Source organism: Lactuca sativa, chromosome 8 (genome assembly GCF_002870075.4).
Source record: "Lactuca sativa cultivar Salinas chromosome 8, Lsat_Salinas_v11, whole genome shotgun sequence".
Lineage (NCBI taxonomy): Eukaryota > Viridiplantae > Streptophyta > Magnoliopsida > Asterales > Asteraceae > Lactuca > Lactuca sativa.
In genome coordinates this window covers 2,648,645-2,659,038 of record NC_056630.2, presented here as the reverse complement: position 1 = coordinate 2,659,038, position 10,394 = coordinate 2,648,645, and the positions used below count along the sequence as shown (strand labels likewise).

Genomic DNA, 10,394 nt, shown 5'->3' with positions numbered 1-10,394 from the left:
ATATCTCATCATCCAATTGGATAATTGAGATTTCCTCATTCTTTTCTTCTTCTTGCTTGGCTTCTGGAATAGCTTTAAACATTATAGATTCATCACCCACCCTTAATGTCAATGTAGACTCACATATATCAATTAAAGCACACACGGTGTTCAAGAATGATCTCCCCAAAATAATTGGAATTTCGGGGTCTTATTTCATATCAACTACCACGAAGTCTACTGGGAAAATAAACTTGTCCACTTTTATTAGGAGGTCCTCACAGACGCCTTGTGGATGAATTATTGCCTTGTCCGCCTAATGGATCTTCATATTCACCGGCCTTGGTTCTGGTAAATTCAACTTCTTAAAGAATGACAAAGGCATCAAATTGATGCTTGCCCCCGAATAAGCTAATGCTCGGGTGGAAACTTCATTACCAAATTGGCACGGGATCACAATATTTCCCGGATCACCCTTCTTTTCAGGTAGCTCACTCATCAATATTTCCGCGACTTCAGCCAAATCTTTCCTAGCAGCGAAAAGGCCCTTAAGAAAGTTGAAGTACTTGGGTGTTTGGAGCATTGTTTCCACAAATGGCACATTAACTTGTAAAGCTTTAACATGTGTCATGAAGGTTCTGTATGCTTCTACTTTTTCTGCAGGCATGGCTTTGATTGGGTATGGCAGAGGAGGATTATAAGGCTTCAAAGTACCGACAGTTTTATTATTTACGTATGGACTCGTCGAGTCCATTGGAGTGACTCGGCGAGTCGGATCGGGTTTTGCTGGATCCGATTCTTCTTCCTTTTTTGCCTTCTTCTTGGAGATTTTCAGTGCTTTTGTGAATGTTTCTTCACCGCTGGAGGTTATTACACTTACATTCTCCATTCTTGGATTGGGTTCGGTGTTACTCGGAAGTTGACCCGGTCTTCTATCATTTACTTGATGCGCAAGCTGCCCCAGCTGTTTCTCAATGTTGAGAATTGATGCTTGCTAATTCCTAAGCATGTTTCTGGTCTCGTGTATGGCAGCATCATGATCACTGTGTCTTTTTTCGGACGCGGCTATGAATCTAGTGAATAACTCTTCTAAATCGGCTTTCTTTTCTACCGGTTCTTCCTTTTGGTATAGTCCCCTCTCCTTCTGCTTGTATTTCTCCTCCTTTGCCTTCTTATACTCCTCGTATGGTAGCCAATCCTTCTTAGGTTTCCGCCAATTTTCATCATATCGATCACCACTTGAATAAAAGACGTGAGCTTTCTTATTTCCATTCTCATCCAAATCACAATCCTTTGTGAGATGGGGCCCTATACAATTTTCGCATCCTACCCTAATAGCATGGATTGCTTGATCCATTTTTGTCATTCTTCGATCTAGACTATCAAGCTTAGCTATCACCGCCGCCATGCTATCATTTGCCGCGTTCACTACCCCACGACTTACTTCGTTTCTCGGATTATGGTATTCTCTAGAGTGCTTAGAGAATTCTTCAATTAATTCTTTAATTAACGGGGGTGCCTTCTTTGTGAGCGGGCCTTGAGAATCAAGCAATTGCCTTGTGGTGACATTGACTCCATCATAGAAGATGGAGACCTCTTGTTGGCTATTAAGGTCATGGTGTGGGCAATTTCTAAGTAGGCTCTTGTATCTTTCCCAAGCTTCATAAAGAGATTCTCCGGGTTGTTGCTCGAAGTTGGCAATGGCTTTCTTTAGCTTGGCTATCTTGGAGGGCGGGCAGAAATGGTCTATGAATTCTTCTTTCATCTTGGCCCATGTGGTGACCGATCCGGGAGGAAGTGACTTTAACCAATCTTTTGCAGCTCCTTTATATGTGACAGGAAGCATGCGAAGAAGCTGGGTCTCGCGTGGAACATTCGGGACGTTGAAGTAATCGGCCACATCATTCACTTCGTCCAAGTGCTTGTAAGCGTCTTCATGATCCTTCCCGTAAAAAGGAATCTCCTTGAGTTGTGCGAGAATATGGCCTTTTAGTTCGAATGTAGCGGTCGCGGGAATTGCGGGTTGCACAAGCCCCGACCCGGTGTCATCACACATCCTTTTCTTCCATTCCCCCATGGGGACTTCATCAATGTTAGCCATTGTGATAGCTAACTCTTCTTCGGAATCGGTTTCGTGCTCGTAAGTATGCTCTTCTTCTTCCTCGGTCTCGTACTCGGTATCTTCTTGAATTGGTTTTTCAACTGTCAACGAGGCACTGGATGCTCCTGATTTGCTGCTCTTCTTCTTGCTGAAAACGGATTTTAAGTTTTTGAGTGGTGAGTTCTTTGAAGATGTGGTTTCTCCAACGGCTATTCCTTTGCTTTTTCTTAGTGCGGATCCCGGGTCTTCCAAAGGAGGGACCAGAGGTGTATCAGATCCTTGGGTCATGAAACAACTGTAAACAAACAAAACAAAAGAAACAGAACGCGTAAAAATAACAAAAACGAAATAAAAAAATAAAGTCTGAAACAACGATGTACTCGCCGAGTCGGCACGAGTGCACTCGGCGAGTTCAAGGCAAAAACAGAAAAGAAAATTAATAGTTATTCTAAAAAAAACGAATTTTTTATAAACTAATTCTACTTACTGAGTTATTTTGTAAATAACTTTGTGTAAGATAAATCCCACACAAAGGATCGATTAAACTAGAATTTAATATTAATTTTAGAACTTTTCCCCGGCAACGGCGCCAAAAACTTGATGTGTGTAGACTCACTTAGTTTTAGACCTACTTTTAGTTATCAAATAACACACAAAAGGCAGTGAACCTATCAATTGTGGTATAGCTAAATAAGCAGGGTATCGATCACAGGGAACGGCAAATTAAATTAAAAACTAATTTTATCTAAGTTAATTAAGAAGTAGGGGTTTTCTCTAGTTTTACAAGACTAGAAACTTACTAACTATTACTAATTTAAGACTAGAAAATAACGACTTAACTAGATTAAATAATTGGAAAGGAACTTCTGTTTAGTTCAACTTGGTTAACTCTATGTTTGATTTCAAGGTAATGGTGCAATGGATTAATTCTTTCGTTGGTTACCGATTCAAGTGATTAGATTCGTGTTCACTACCCTAATCCTTAGCAAATAAACTAACTTAAACAGTGGCCAATTGTCTAATTTAATTATATTCACTAGATTAATTATTCGGGTTAAGTTAGACTTGCAATAGTTAACTAATTTATTCTTTTAATTAACTCCTTGTTTGATGGTCATCTTACAAGCTTGCACATGAATTTACTCAATTTTCTTATTAATTCTAGTTTCATATTCATTAATCCTAGACATATAGCATAGTGATCACATAACATATGAGGTCAATAATCAATAGATGTTCATGCTAATCAATTATCTTCCTATTAACAGAAAATTAATTATTATTCACACACAAGGTTCTTTAGCAAGCTAAAATAACAAAAATTCACCAACTTGGAATTAATCCTACCAATCAATCAAACCATATTGTCAACTTTGTATCCCCAAACAGAAGTCTAAAGGTTTTAGCTCATAATTGAAGTAAGTAACAGCAAACAAACAAAGTCAGATTGCTTAATCATAATGTTAAAACAAAAGAATAAATGGAATGATGAAATTTTGCCTCAATTACTCTCCGGAATTGAATTCTAGCTCCTTTCGTCGTCTTCTAGGGTTTCTCTGGCTTCTCAATCGTAGCAAGGTACTTCTGAATCGTCCCAGAACTCTCCCCTATCGATCTGTGGAATTATCTTTAAATATACGAATCGACTCGTCGAGTCATGTGGTGACTCGTCGAGTCCCTCTCACATTCCCCGTATTGTGATAACTCTCTGGGATCCCGAGTCATTATCTTCTCGATTCTTCGATTGGACTCGCCGAGTAGTCGATCTGACTCGCCGAGTAGGTGCCATTTTTAATGTTTTTTCTTCTTTATTCCATTCTCGATCTTCTAACAGTTTCTCCCGCTTCCTTTCGCTTCGGAGCTTCATCTTTGGAATGAAAAAACATAATTTAACACTTTTAAGTACCTTTTGTCCATAATATGCAATAATTTAGCTAATAAATGAGTAAAAATGTATACTTAATATGAACTAATTATGCACATATCATTCCCTCTTACCAATGTGCTCCAAGTCCTTCTCCCGTTCTCAAGCTCTATAAGTCATATCATTCAGGGTCTTGCACCCCGAGATACTCATGATCTATCCGCTATCATTCTACAGTATGTTCTGATAACTTACCTTCTTCATTTCCTCATCTGTTGCATACTGGTACCATATAAGCTCTTTCCTGAGACTTGGCAGTGATCTCTGCCACAGTCTCAGTCTTCTGATGGAGATCTAACAACTCTTGCGCCAACCGCTGCGCCTCAATCGCCTGGGCACACCCTGCTCAGAATCTGTTCTGGAAGTCATCCCATGACATAGCATTAGCCACATCATCCCTCAACTCACTACCAATCTCTTCCTATCAATCTCGTGCTCTATCCCTCAGGAGATAGGAAGTAAGCCAGATCTTTTCTCTTTTCGAGACAACGTCTGGTACAAAAAGTGTTGGTGACATCTGCCAACCATCTGCTGCTAACAATGGGGTCCCTAACCCCCATGACAATCTGAAGCCTCACTAACTCTGAATTCCCGAAACATCAACGTACGGGTTTCCATCATGACTGCTATCTCAGTGCAGAATGCACTCGGCCTCTCATCACAAATCTCTATAATGCCCTCCTTGATCACACTGAGGATCACAGGAGTCTAGCCAGTGATACTGCGCAAAATTCCCAGATGAAATGAACTCTCTCATCTGATCATCAATCTACCCGGCTCCAGAGTCCGAGCCTGATCCCCTGTCGACAACCACAACTACCATCTGGTCTACCACGTAGCGTCACTATACTCGGCAACATGCCATCACTAACATCACAATACTCATCCAAACTCGAGGGATCTCACACACTACAAGTTCCCTGGATTCATCTCAGCCTTCCTTGATTCAAGTACGGATCCTCTGCTTTCAGTAGTATGGACCCATACTACCTTCCACATCTATCCGTACTTTCCTCAAGTACTGCCCCGACTCCACCAAGTCATTTCCACTACTACTGATCTCTGCTACTCTCATCCTAGGCTTGCCCTAGGGAAATCTCTGACTCCACCCAACCAGTCCTCAACTGCTGAAGGCCTCCTTGTAATGCCAATTAGCCACCACCTGAATACCATCACATGCAATGAGGCTCGGATAATCCTTCGAGTAAAAGACTCGTCCCTACAACAGTTGGACTCAGACAAGAGCTACGCAATAAGGCCGAATCCAACACTCTGAGATTATTCAACCCTGATCACATGTGGTGTGACGTATTCACCTAATGGCTAACTCCCATCACTCAGAGTCCCACAAAGCACAAAGCAAACAACATTCAGATAATGGAAACATACTCAGGCAAAACTATTCTCATAACAAGAAACTGTACTAGCATACAATGCTAAGCTTATACTATCAGGCATAACCTACACAGGCTATCCTACTACTGTCTACTCAATACTAGCATGAAATTCTTATCAAGCTGAAACACATAAAGCAGGCACATAAGGCATCCTCCTAGATCCTTAGTCCTATACTAGCATGTTGTTCTACTGAAACTGAAACTGAAACTAATGATCATAAACTTGTATGGGTAATTTGGGAGTACTTACTTGAGCTCGGTTGATTGCATGCACCACACCCTTTTTCTCTTTTCAAAACTCTTTTCGCTTTTTCTAAAACTCTCTTTATACTTTTTCTTAAATTGTTTTCATTTCTCAAAATTCTTTTGTAACCATGGTTTTTCTCTTGAAAACTTTATACCACTTCCTTAGTTTGAGTTCAGACACACTCGTGACTGCGCCCGAATCCCTCAAACCAAGGCTCTGATACCAACTTGAAACATCCCAAAAATACGACCCGAAAATTTCTTTTAAAATTAGTAATAAAACCATATTCATCAAACGTCATATAAGAGTCATAAAGAATTTATCTCAAAATATCTTAACAACTGTCAAATATATCAGAGTATAAACATCTCAGGCTAAACAAACGGTGTGTGCACTGCAATCTTTCCGAGCTCCTCTTTTGAAAACTGAGTACCTGAAACCAAAACTGAAAACCGTAAGCACGAAGCTTAGTGAGCTCCCCCAAACTACCATATACCATACAATACATATAAAGCACATATTGGGCCTTGCCCACTGCATCGGACCGAGGTCCGGACTAACTGGGGCCTTGCCCCCTACATCGGACCGAAGTCCGGAAACTAGCTGGGACCCCGTCCCCTGCATCGGACCGAAGTCCGGAAACTGACTGGGACCCCGTCCCCTGCATCGGACCGAAGTCCGGACTAACTGGGGCCTTGCCCCCTGCATCGGACCGATGTCCGGAAACTGACTGAACATAGCATAGCATAACATATCAACTAGCATAAACACATATACTGCATACTGCATCGGGCCGTTGCCCGGAACACATAATGCATAACACATAAATCCTGTCTGAGCCACGAAGGCATCAAACATACTAACTACTGCATCGGACCAAAGTCCGGAAACTACTGCTAACTGAACGGGCCGACATTGTGGCCTTAGACCCGTTCCTACTGGAAGGAAACTCACCTCACACTGCTGAATTCCCGTAGACACAATCCCACACTGCTGAAGTCCCGCAGACTCCACCCCAGCTGCTGGTTGACAGATTCCCGAATTGTCAACACCAAATAACACCCAATTAATAATTGGGTTCTAACACATAACTAAAAAAATACATGCTTTGGATAATTACTACATTACCCCTAGCTTGGCTTACCCAAGCCCAAGGCCCAATCCATAGGCCCAAAGTCAACTAGGGATCAAAGCCCAACATACGGCCCAATTTTCCAAATTGGGTCCAAACCTCTACATGGACATCCCTTAAGGCCCAATTGATCAGTCCAGTCCAACATGTATCATTCTAGGGCCCAATATCATACAACCATCTAGGCCCCAACTATGGCCCAATTTTCCAAATTGGGCCAAATCCTTCATATGGGCCTTACCCTAAATCCCAACTAATTACTCTAGCCCATTTGATTATTCTCGGATGGCCCAACACAAAGCCCAAGTGAAATTAGGGTTTCACATCAAATGATAACTAGGGTTAAGTGTTTCTTACTTAACCCACTAAGGACTTAACACACTAGGGACTTAATCCATTAAGGACTTAATCCATTAAGTCCATTATTGCTTACATTAATTCCTGCCAATGATTATTATTTAATATTCACTTATTAAATAATTCTCGTGTGTGTGCTGATAATCTCTCAAATATTAGTATTTTCTCAATTAGCTCATTAAGGACTTAGTCCATTAAGTTCTTTACTCTACTAGATAAATGAGATGGAGTGATTGGGCTTAATACATAATCCCATCTCAATGGCCCAAAAGTGGGTCCAATAAGTCTAAGGCCCAATACTCATAATTAGGGTTTTCCACCCAAACATGGCCAATTAGGCCCAAAACCAAATCTCTAAGCCCATTAGGGTTTGCTAGCGGGGCACCACCCACTACCACATCGGGTAGTGGTGGTCGATGGCGGCTCACGGCGGCGGCCACCACCTTACGGTGGTGGTTACTACTATTTTTATTATTAACCAAATTAATTACAATTACAATGTTTGATCAAAACATAACCACACACACACTAACACACTAACTAACACACACACACTGCCACACCATGGTGGCCGGTGGTGGCGCTTGGCGGCAGCCACCACCTCATGGTGGTGGTAGTGGCTTCCTTGCTATATCCGGCTAGACTAAACACCCAAACACCACTAAACTGCAATAAACACACCCACATACAATTTCTGCTTGCAAAACGAACTCAGCCACCTCCCCTTGGTGGCATACGGCGGCGGCAACAACACTAAAAAGCAACATCAACAGCGGTAGTGATGCTAGCCACCACCCAATGGTGGTGGCGGTGGTCTTTCTTGTCCCTCATCCGAGCAAACGAACATCATCCACACGCAACCACAATCCGGAGACTGAAACTTTCCCAACTCAGCCACCATGGGTGGCAAACGATGGTCGGAGCCCAAAAACGGCGATTCTCCGGCAGCAACATCGTCGGTCGAAGGTTGGCTGTGGTCCGACCAATCTATCTCGTTCACAGCGATGGCTCGGGCTTCGAATCCCACATCTTTGTCGGCCCTAGTCTTGGCGGTCCTCAGCTTCTATATCGGCGGCAATGGAACAGTGGGAGCGTGTCTTCACCGGCAACAAGACCATGATGGCATATCGATGGTGAGGCAGCAGTCGTCGGCGTTCGAGGCTTCATCCGGTGGCTTGCTTGATCGGAGAGGCTCAAGAGAATAAGGAGGCGGCGATTGCATGGAGTATCAATGGTGGCGGCTGGAAGAAGGCATGAGGGTGGAGAAGTTGTCGGCTGGGTATACACTCCTAGGGTTAGGGTTTTGGCCGATAAGAGGCTTATATACCTGTCCAAACTAATTACTTTCCCATAATTGCATAATCGATCCCTCCTTCCTTCTTTTCTTTCAAAATAAGTTCATAGTTTACACTTTTAACCCTGCCTTTAGAAATCTTTACAAACTAACTCCAAACTTACATTTTAAGCCTTGATCTCATAAATTTCTTTCATAATAGATCCCTAAATTACCAATAAACCCTTAAGCCTTCAAATATCTTCAATTTAAGTCTATTAATTACCAAACGCACCCTGACTTCTGTAATTATGACTTGTACTCCTCGAACTAACGCCTCGCTCAATTATTATTCATTTTAGGGCTTCGATACATTTATTTATTTATTTTATAAACGGGGTGTTACACGTCAACTGTGAAACAATTCCACATTCCTTAAGATAGTCAATGAACTCGATGCTAAGATACTCACCACCTTGATCGGATCGGAGCATCTTTATCTTCCTGCCTGGCTGATTCTCCACTTCCTATTCAAACTCTTTGAATTTCTCAAAGGTTTCTGACTTATGCTTGATCAAGTAGACATAGCCATATCTACTATAATCATCAGTAAAAGTCACATAGAAGCGGTTAGCATCCCTTGTGGCGGTTCTGAAGGGCCCACAAACATCGGTGTGTATGAGATCCAACAAACCCTCACCCCTCTCACAAGTACCAGTGAAGGGTGATTTAGTTATCTTCCAAGTAAGCAAGATTCACAAGTGTCATCTGACCTTAAGTCGAATGACTCTAAAACTCCATCCTTTTGGAGTTGGCCTATGCGCTTCTTGCTAACATGTCCAAGACGACAATGCCACAAGCATGCTTTATCTAATTCATTGGAAGAATCGATATGCAACACATCATTTCCTAAGTTGTCTACAACATTCACAATTTCAGATACACCATTACAAGGTAATGCTTTAAAATAAAATAAACACCATTATAATAAGCATTAATTGCACCAATTTCATTATCAAACGAAAATGTGAAACCTTTTTTGTACAAACCATGAATAGAAATAATATTTCTTGCCATATCAGACAAGCAGAAACAATTATTCAAATCTATTCCTAACCCACTACTAAGTAATAAAGACTAAACTCCAATCTTGGTGACAAGTGAAATTTTCCTATTCCCCATGATCAAGTTTATCTTCCTGTGCTCCACATCCTTACTTCTTTTTAGGCCCTGCACATCAGAACAAATGTGAAATCCACAACTTATGTCAAGCACCCAAGAGTTAGAAAGTTAGAATGTGATGAGTTTTTATATAGAATAGTATAAATACCTGCATGGGAGGGTTTAACCTTACACACACACACACACACACACACACATATATATATATATATATTATTAACTTATAATACTATAACGTATAAGCATGTAGATTTAACCTATTAAAATTCTAAGGTTTGGAATTAAAGTATTCTAAAGTGACTTTACAAATTCCAAAACTTAAGGGAAAGTTTTGAAACTATTCAAAACCTTTCATTTCTATAACTTATGAGTTTTAATGACTTTTAAGGAAAATACTTTTGGAATTCCATAACTTGAGGACTAACATGAACTATCAAATAATATCTATGATCTAGCAAAACTCGAAATTCTGCTCCCATATCAAAAAACAGGTTTCATAGTTCCAAAAACTGTTTAGGGTAATGATCCTAATCCAATTGCTAGCCAAAACTCGAAATTCTACTCACAGATGCATCACCACATCGTAGTAATAGCTGGCACGTCATGGTAAGCATGTAGAAATGAAAATGGTATATTTTCAACTTTGGAAAAACAAGTAGCATCAAGTATAATGGAAAGCAAGCCTAGTATCTGATACCACTGAAGGGTTTTGAGCATTCTAACTCTCCTAAGGTGTGCATGCAACCCTAGAAACCTTGGATCTATGTTTTCTCTATTATACATGCAAAATTTCATTTTTTCA

General features: G+C 41.0%; 1 non-coding gene across 1 annotated transcript; it reads left to right on the top strand.

Moving 5' to 3' along the window:
• The first annotated feature begins 1,589 nt into the window (after positions 1-1,589).
• Positions 1,590-1,696, top strand: LOC111920992 (small nucleolar RNA R71). Its single transcript, XR_002860040.1, has one exon. It is a non-coding gene; the product is annotated as a small nucleolar RNA R71 (small nucleolar RNA).
• The last annotated feature ends 8,698 nt before the right edge of the window (positions 1,697-10,394 follow it).